The sequence below is a fragment of the Athene noctua genome, chromosome 1 (genome assembly GCF_965140245.1).
Source record: "Athene noctua chromosome 1, bAthNoc1.hap1.1, whole genome shotgun sequence".
In the NCBI taxonomy this organism is placed as follows: Eukaryota; Metazoa; Chordata; class Aves; order Strigiformes; family Strigidae; genus Athene; species Athene noctua.
Window position 1 is genome coordinate 208,410,818 of NC_134037.1, and position 8,933 is coordinate 208,419,750.

Here is an 8,933-nt window from a genome sequence, read left to right on the forward strand (position 1 = left end):
TTAAGCCAGAAAAACGAATGCAAAATTGAAGATAAAATGATGTGATTTGCACTACAAGCCTATTACTTGAGGTATTTACATATAGTTTACCTCTGCAGTTCTGAGAATGATTTATTAAAAAAAAATCTGGATTAAGCTCATATAAATATGTATAAATCTTTGTTTAGAAAATAGATTTTGCAGCTGTTGTGTCAAAAAGTTCTTTAAGATTCTGTGAAGAATTTTCCTTTTAGCCTGCTTTAAAAAAGAGGGGAAAAGGACAGTATTTGACATCCTGCTTTGGCAGGAAGGAAAACACATACACGCACACGTTCAGACATTCAGGATTTTTCTAAAGGCTCGTGTGTTTTTTTTGGTGTTTTTTTTTTTTTTTTTTAATTTATTTCACACTTTTCCTTCTAAACTTCTCCGGCTCCCTTCCTCTCCCTCGCCTCTCTTGCTGGGACTCGCTATCAGCCGCGCTCTGGGTTTTCCCGAGCGTGCGAAATAGCGGGACAGGTGTATTAAAACAATCGTAGGCTGAGGGGGGGAAGGGGGGGGGGGAAGAAAAGAAAATCAAACCGAAGCCCCAAAGCAAAGGAAAAGCAGCCCGAAGAGGCTGTTCGCCCAGCCCGGCGGTGCCGTTGCCCCGCCGCCGGCGGAGGCTCGGCCCGCCCCGGCCCGGGCGCGCTCCGGCGAGGGGAGCCAAGGCAGGGCGGGCGTTCCCTGCCGTTTGGGGGCTCGTCCCGCGCCGACTGCCGCTGCCGGAGGAGCCGCGCCGCGGCTTCGGCCTCTTCGGACCCTCTCCTCGTCGCCACGCTAAGCAACGCGAAGGAAAATGTCCGCCCCCCGCCCCGGCCCGCCCCGGCCCGCCCCGCCCGGCTGTCTGCAGGTGGGTACGAAGGCCGGGCGGTAGCGCCGGGCCGCGGGGCGCGGACTCTGCCGAGGCGCCGGGCTCGCTCCCCGCCTCGCCTTGCCCTGCCCGGCCGCTCCGGGAGCGACCGCTTGGGCAGGAGGGCACCGGGCGGAGGCGCTGCTTCTGGGGCGACGTGGGGGCGCCGCGACAGGGGGGCGCCGGGGCGGGCCGGGCCGCACCTGGCTGGCCGGGCCGCGGGCCCACCGGAGCGCCGGCCCCCGCCGGGCGCCGCTGGGGCCGGGACGGCTCGCAGCCGCTTTCCCGGGGCGGCGCGGAGCGGCCCGCGGGCCCCCTCTGGCGGCGCCGTCCCGCCCCGCCCCGCCCCGCCGCGCCCGGGCCCGGCATCCCCGCCGCGCCCCGGCATCCCCGCCCGGCCTCCCCGCCGAGGGGCAGCCGGAGCAGCCCCGGTCTCCGAGGTGTCCCGGCGAGGTTTCCTCCTTCCTCCCTGAGCCGCCTTCCCCCGCGGAGGAACTTCCACCCCCCCGGGAGGGAAGCGCAACCGGCGCGGGCCTGCGGCGCCCACCTCTCCTCCCCTCACAGAGAGGCCCGCGGGTGTCACTCTCGACACCGAGGAGGGGTGCGGGTCCTCGGGAGCCCTGCACTGCCCCCGTCGCACTTCACGGAATTAACCTCGATAAACTTCTAAACCGCCTCTTGAGACGCTGCTTGCGTTTCCGTTCTGTGGCACGCCCGAGAGCCGTGGCTGGGGGTGAGATGCGTAAGTAGCAAGGGCACCTGCTTGGGATAACCACATACTCGACAGGGAAGAAGAGACTTTTCAGATAACTTCAAGGTTAATTTAAGACTTAGCCGCAAAATCCAGACTTTGAATAATACATTCCACCAGGATATGGTGCCCGCGAAGTGATTTCCCCTTACCCCGGTCCTATCATCCTATTTTCATCTTCAGAAGCCCCAGATTTGCTGCTTCTTCCAACAAAGAAACATGTCGCATGACGTGACAGAGTCACTTGCATCGGTGCCATCCGCATATACACACTGCTGCACGTTTTGGTCTCTGGTAACAGACCTCAGAGATAAGAAATTGAAACTCACAGTCACAAACTCAGTGGTTAGAAAACGCTCCTTTTTTTTTTTTTTTTTTTTTTTTCCTCTTTGAAGGTGGTCAGCTCTTCTGGTAAGTGCACAGCAGTTCCCCCTTGCAGAAATATATTGGGCTGATGGCAGCTGTCAGCTCCTCTCTTGTCGAGGTTTGGTGCTTTGCCCATCTGTCAGCCCCAGAGTGAGTCAGGCCATAGACAGAGTGCCCGCAGAGGTTGCTGCATTGGAGGCATAGAGAGTAGGGTCTGAGCTTTTCTTTTGTCCCCACAAAGGTAGAAAGGAAGGAAAAATCAAACGTTTTCAGTTCTTGAGGAGAAGCAGCAACGATCATTTGCCGACGATACCAGTGACAATGGCATGGCAGTGGACATTCCTGAAGGCCATCACTTCGCATTTAAACAGGAGAAAAGTGAAGACAGGAGGGAAATTAAAACGGTCTTGAGAAGAGCTTTATTTTGAACAGCAAAGGTTTGTCTCACAGACTTCTCAGAAGTAGGTCTGCCAACCATCAGGTATGTAGTAGCCAAAAGCTGTTACTTGTAAGAGGCAGTAGGATGAAACCAAGACATACAGAGGGCAAACAAGTCTCATGTGCCATGTTAACTCTTAAAACAGTGGGATAGAAGCAGGGTCTCCCCACAGTGATGGCAGAACGGTTGACATTCCACAACAAGCATTGTGTGAGGGACATCTACGCAGTGTCCCCTCTTCAGACAGGGCCGGTTTGCTGAAGCTTCACAGGATCGATAGTCAAGTGAAATCCTGTAATCCACCACCCCCATTCCCTGCCACTGTTTCAAAAGGTATTTATTAATTTCTAACAACTCCCTGTCACATTCTGCTCTTCGTGCGTCATGACTTTGGGTCTGCACCATTGTAACTACACCAAGATTAGCATTCAGAGAGTTTTAATCCCCACTAAAACCAACTGGAAGAGCTACAGTTTTCCAGAGCAGGGGTGGCACTAAGCAAGGTTTCTGTCATTTGAAGTTGCTGTTGTCTTGACTGAATTCCCCACGACGCAAGCTGGCTTTGCGCTGGAGGAGCAGACACAGATCATGGCACTTTGCACTGAAGGGACAGCTTCACACATGCGTGTGGAGAAGCTTTCAAGAACCAAAACGGCTCTGTAGAGAAAGACGGGCGAGTGATCAGATCACAGTAAATTAAGATAAATTTGCAAAACTGTTGCATTTATCAGAGACCTGAGAGCAACAAATACAGCCCCAGGCACTCCAAGGGGATGTATCAGTGACGGAGGGACAGATGCTTTCTCTCCCCCTACCACTTTGCTGATGAAAACAGGGTGATGGAAGTAACAGACAACCCTGATGATTCTCAGTTTAAGGCAGAGGTCTATCACATCCCTCACCCCTTGGAGGATCAGTGCTAACTTTAGGGAGTTTGTCACCACTTGCTTGGTCTTCCAGGAGTCAGCAGAGGCTTCCTCCCCTTGGCGTGAAGGCTAGAGATGAGCAGCTACCAGTGAAGTGCTGGAGTCATGACTGCACGGGAATCAAGGGTAAGGAGGAAGGCACAGAAGTTGAATATCCACAGCTCAAGATGATGAAATATTTTAAAGGTATCTGTTGATACTTCTTATATCTTGCACAATATAGATGCTATATAAATTGTATCCCTTTCTCAGATTCCTCCTAACTTTCTGGCCCAGCAGTACCTCATAGCAATTTTAGTCCCTTTCTGTGAAAAAGGAGCAACGCAGACCCATCACTGTGAACTTGTGTTTTACACACCAAACTAATTACCCTGCATTGTTTCAATACAGTATTATCTGAATGTATACATTAAAGTCCCTGACCCAACCAGACCCTGTGTAGTCTATCGCATGAATACATATCTGAGCTCTGGGTAGCATTGCCATATGCAGTGTAGGGAACCTTCCATATGGTTTCTGAAAAGTGGTTACAGCACACGTGCACCAGGCACTTTTCAAAGTAAAACAGATCTGTTCATTTTTATTTTCAAAATACCAAAGCAGTAAAATCATGTAATTGAGTAATCACTTGCCAAATTTCCTTTTTTAATCTAATCTATTTTGAATTACATCTGAGCCAAAATGCAAATTAAACTGGTAAGGTTCCAAGATTTCTTTTTTTCCCTTTTAGAAAACACAATTTAAGGTACTCATAAGTAAGGAAATTTAAAAAACCATTTGTTTTGTATGCTGTAAACTTACAAGTTTCAGCCTGAAGTAAATTTTCATAGGTAATAGGTTAAATAAAAGTCTTATGTAAATTTTGATCTCTTCTTAACAACTCCAATGTTCATTTTATAAAATTTGATTTGAAAACAAGGCCATTGTTTGAAAAGAGGCTCAAAGGGTCAGAAACTAGGCAAAAAAAGTACCCACTCTAAGAAGGCACAGGTACAGCCTTTCAGCTCTAGCTACTGTACCAAAAAAAGGAGAGATTCCAGCGATTGCTCATTTGCAGTCTCCCTCAATCAGTTTTCTAGGGGGTTGTTGTTGCATTAGGATTAAAAGCCAAACTCACTTGCCAGCCTGGGCCAACTCATTAGCACTTGACCATGAGGTGAGACAGATCCTCACCACCCTACCACAGCCCCACAAAGTCACACATCTCAGCAGATTCACAAAACGATAGAAGTAGCCTTCCAGAGGACCGGCTGCTGGAAACCTTTGCTCTTTGGGTTGCAGTTGTTTAGATTAAGTCTCTCCCTACCCCCAGGCAGACCTTGTGGAAAGCCGTGTGACCTCGTGGGTTGCCTTCTACCACAGTGCTGCCATCCGTTGAAAAAACTGGCACCCACTCAAGTCACAGCTGTCTTCATGGCGCTTGTCTTTTCTCCCCTAAAGCTTTCCTCAAACTGGGGTCTGCTCATGATGCCTCCTGGCCCCTTTTGTAAGGCTGCAAAGGCACAACTGACCCTGTTAATTTTAAAATACTTTAAAACAGCTGAACAGGTTTGTTGTTGTTTTTTTGTTTTTTTTCCCACTACACTATTGTTGAAAGAGAGCTGTTGGGAAGGGGCAGGCCAATCCTGAGCACGTAAAATGCAGCAGAAGACATACAGGAGAGATGGAGGAGTTGCAAGGCTGATGCCGGTTTGTAAAAGACTGACTGACCTTGCAGCTGTCCTTCTAAAGGGGATCTTGTCCCTCTTCAATGTGCCTTTTCTGCCCCTTCCTCAGCAGTGCCACTGGTACTCATCATATCCTGATTACCTGGTTCGGTGAGCTAAAACCACTGAGAACTAACTTGTTTTTTCTCCTGCTGCTGCTAAAGCCTGAGTTTTCCACCAGTTTTAACTCCTCAGCTCCTCACTTAAACTGCTAGGCGAGAGCCAGTGTCAGTTCAAGGGAAGCAAGAGCAGCGTGCAGCCAGGGGAACAGGGTCACTTCTTTTGGCAGCTAACAGCCCAAAGTAGCTGCGATGTCAAACCACACCCTCAGGTTTCTGATGGCTAGGGAGACTAAAGACATGGTAGAGAGGGCAAAGGAGAGACAGGAAAAGCGCGAAATCAAAACAGACCAAGGATAACGAGAATACGCATACTAGATGCAAAGTAGGGGCTGGACTGTGAGTGTTGATCGTGGGAACAGATGGAGAGATAGAGAGAGAAATGACACCCATTACACTCAAAATCGTATGTATGAGAGAGGGGGAGAGGGGAGGGCAAAGACAGCGCATGGTGGGAGAGATGGAATTAGCAAGACAGGAGAAAAGATTTGCAGAAAATAATGGTTTAAGAAAAACTGGAATCGGAACTTACTGTTCACTGGAAAATCACAGTCTAGTTGCACAGTTAGAAGAGAATGATCCTTTGAAAAACAGCTTAATACTTTATTTTTTAATGTTTGACATTTGCAAGGATCACCTGCTCTTTGTACGTTGCATAGTCGCACAAGAAGAGTTAAAAGGTACAGCATAACATCAGCTTTGGCCAACCCAATAAACATTTATTGTATTGACTAGAGGCATAACATTGCACAGAATAAACTAGAGCCAAAGCAAATAAAATATTCTTCCAGTTCTGTAGAGGATCGAGATGCAAACAAAAAGATTTTGATACTTCCATGGCTCTCCATTGGCACAGGAACTAGAAAGGAATATTCATTAGATTTGACTACAAATGTTCGTCTTGTGTGGGAGGTCTCAGTATAGTAATATGTATTAGAAACTTGATATTTTTCCAATCAAGCCTTTCCACTTCCATTTACATATATTTAATGGTAAATATTCATTTTCCTACCTGAAGCATTTTAAATAAGTGTACAATAAACAGACTGTATACAGAAGGGGAGCAAATAGCTTAAGGGACTTGTGATGAGCCCTAGAACTGCTCCAGCTTCCACATCACCAACTGGGAGCAATGCAAGATGATCCCTCCACACAGCCTGTGGGGGGTCTCGTAGACCGAGTTGGTGATCTCACCCTCATTTCTCCTGAACTGTGATCTTCCCCCACAACCAATAAACCACAATTGATGCAAACTGGCATCTGTGCCAGTAGAAAAGGTGATGGCTGGCAAGGAGATGCTCTCTTACACACAGAAGTGGATTTCTTCAGAGCACAACCAACTTCAGTTTGCAGTTGTGTCAATACACACTTAGCTTTTCCAAGCACCAAAATGCATGGGCAATAGTTAGTATAGTTTGTGACTGCAAGTTCATCTAAAACAGAATGGCATAATGCACAGAAACTCTCAAGTGAGATGTCATCATCTGACCTCAACTAAACAGTGCTGTTCCCTACGGTCTGCAGCAGCAGCATGGCCTTCGCGGGAACACACTTCAGCCCCTTGCAGTGGTGATGTGGCAGGGGGCTGCCATCAATCCCTGAGAATTCCCGGGTATGCAGCGGCTCTCAGGGGGCACAAACGACTTACACATGGGGACAACGGGCTTACCGAAGGAGTGCTTTTGTTCACTGCTGTTGCCTAACGCACAGCTGATGTAGGGCGCATCGTAAGCTCCTCATATGTATGCAAAAGCCCTAGTTTGTGACATAAAACTTTGGTTTTTTTTTTTAAGGAAAGCATGTTTTAGGAAAAGAGAAGGAAAAATTTTTTCCAGTCAGGATGCACTGATCGAAGACACCTGAAAGGAGGCTGTAAGCTATTCTTTCAAGATGAGGTTATGAAACCACATTAATAAAATGGTTAACTGTGCAAATAAGCATGAAAAAAGCAAGGTCTTATCAGTTGGCCTCTCAGAAGATGTAAGTTAGGAAGAAGAGACAGGCTTTCACATATTCAAAACCACTCTTCAGGCATCATCCAGAGGCAGTAAGCTTCAAGCTAGAGTACAGGTAAGTGTGAAAGTTTGTAAATTAGTCATACTTGAAGACTGCCCCCAAAGATATCCAGTACCATATTAACTGACATCTTGCACTCATAATGACCTACTGATACAGTACACATTAATGATTTAATAACATAAAGCTGGTGAGTGTTGGTTATGAAAGAATGTGAATAGACCTGGATAGAAATGCACGGCCTTTGTACCCCTTACCATGAAAAAATTATACTTACTTGCTACAGTTACATTAATAGCAAAGTTAAAATTTTATCTTCAAATTGTTGGGTTCAATGGCAAACTAAGAGGATAATGTTACCTGTTGACTTATAGGGCAATCTGGAAAAGATTAAGAGACATCTTATGCTTCATATTTGCACTCAGATTTAACTATGAATTCACTTCATGAATTGTAGGGTATATTTATAAAGTGAAATTAAGATACCATTTACCTTAATACTGACCAATTGAAGTCAGAGAGACTACAGGAAGTAAGAAAATACTTCTGGAGAGTAAAACAAATAGAGTGCCTCTTCTGAAAGTCACACACAGATTTTTCTGCGTAGATTAAAACTTGTATCACGACGGATCATAAACTGTAAAGTTGTTCTTGAGTCTAGCAGAAAATTCTATTTTATGTGTGAATTTTATGTCTTATACATGAGGACAGATAGAACTCTTCTACTGCATTATTGGAGACTTATCAAAAACAGGATGCTTTTTTCTTGAGAAGATGAAAAGTACAGAGATAAGCAGGGAAATAAAGACTGAAGTTTTAACCAATAATATTTTTGTGTGGTTATCAGAGGAATGTAATAATTAATCTTTTAATCATTCTGAAGATTGTGTGAAATCATAATATCTCATCTTTTCCAGCCTCAACCTGCCATTCTTGATCTGAATTACAAACAATAAGAAAGGAGATGATTTAATGAGCAACTTTGTCATGTTGCCATTTTGCCGTAGTCAAAGGGAAATGTCTAGTTTTGCCTCTAAACTAAAATGGAATAGACTTAGGTTTCAACTATGCTCACAACTGAGGCAAACATGAATAGAAAAATTAGGGCTATTTTAAAGCTACAACCCCAGTGTCTTCACATTTTCATAGAGACATAATTAAATACACACTGTTAAGAAGAAACAAACATTAATGTACTAGAAAATAAAATCCATGTTGTGAAGAAATACACATGTATGAAAAGTCTAAAATTTGATAAATACTAAACTAAATCCAAAAAGAAAGATTTCAGTCACAATGGCAATAGGTATGTTCTTATTACTAAGGAAAAAAAATGTCAGCATGATTTAATCATACTCAATAAATAGGCACTTCAGTAAAGTATATATTTACACTGGCTTTCTGAATGCTAGGGCATCACAAAGTAGTATGGCTTTATTACAATGGATGGAAGATGGCAACTACTTAGAACCCAGTGCCAACATGGATTATAACAAATCCAGTGAGTATTTTGTTTTTCAATTATTCATAGAAAATTTAATCCTGATTAAGTATCCTTGGGCAGGAATTCATGGGTAGTTGATGACTGAAACCAACATTTATTTGAAATGCTTCTGTTAATTTAATCTGTGTATATGGCTTAATTATGATTGAATCCTCAATGTAACAGAAATGAATTATATCAGGATTAAAATTCTAGTACCACATCACCCATTCCATTTTCTTTGCTTTTTTTTTTT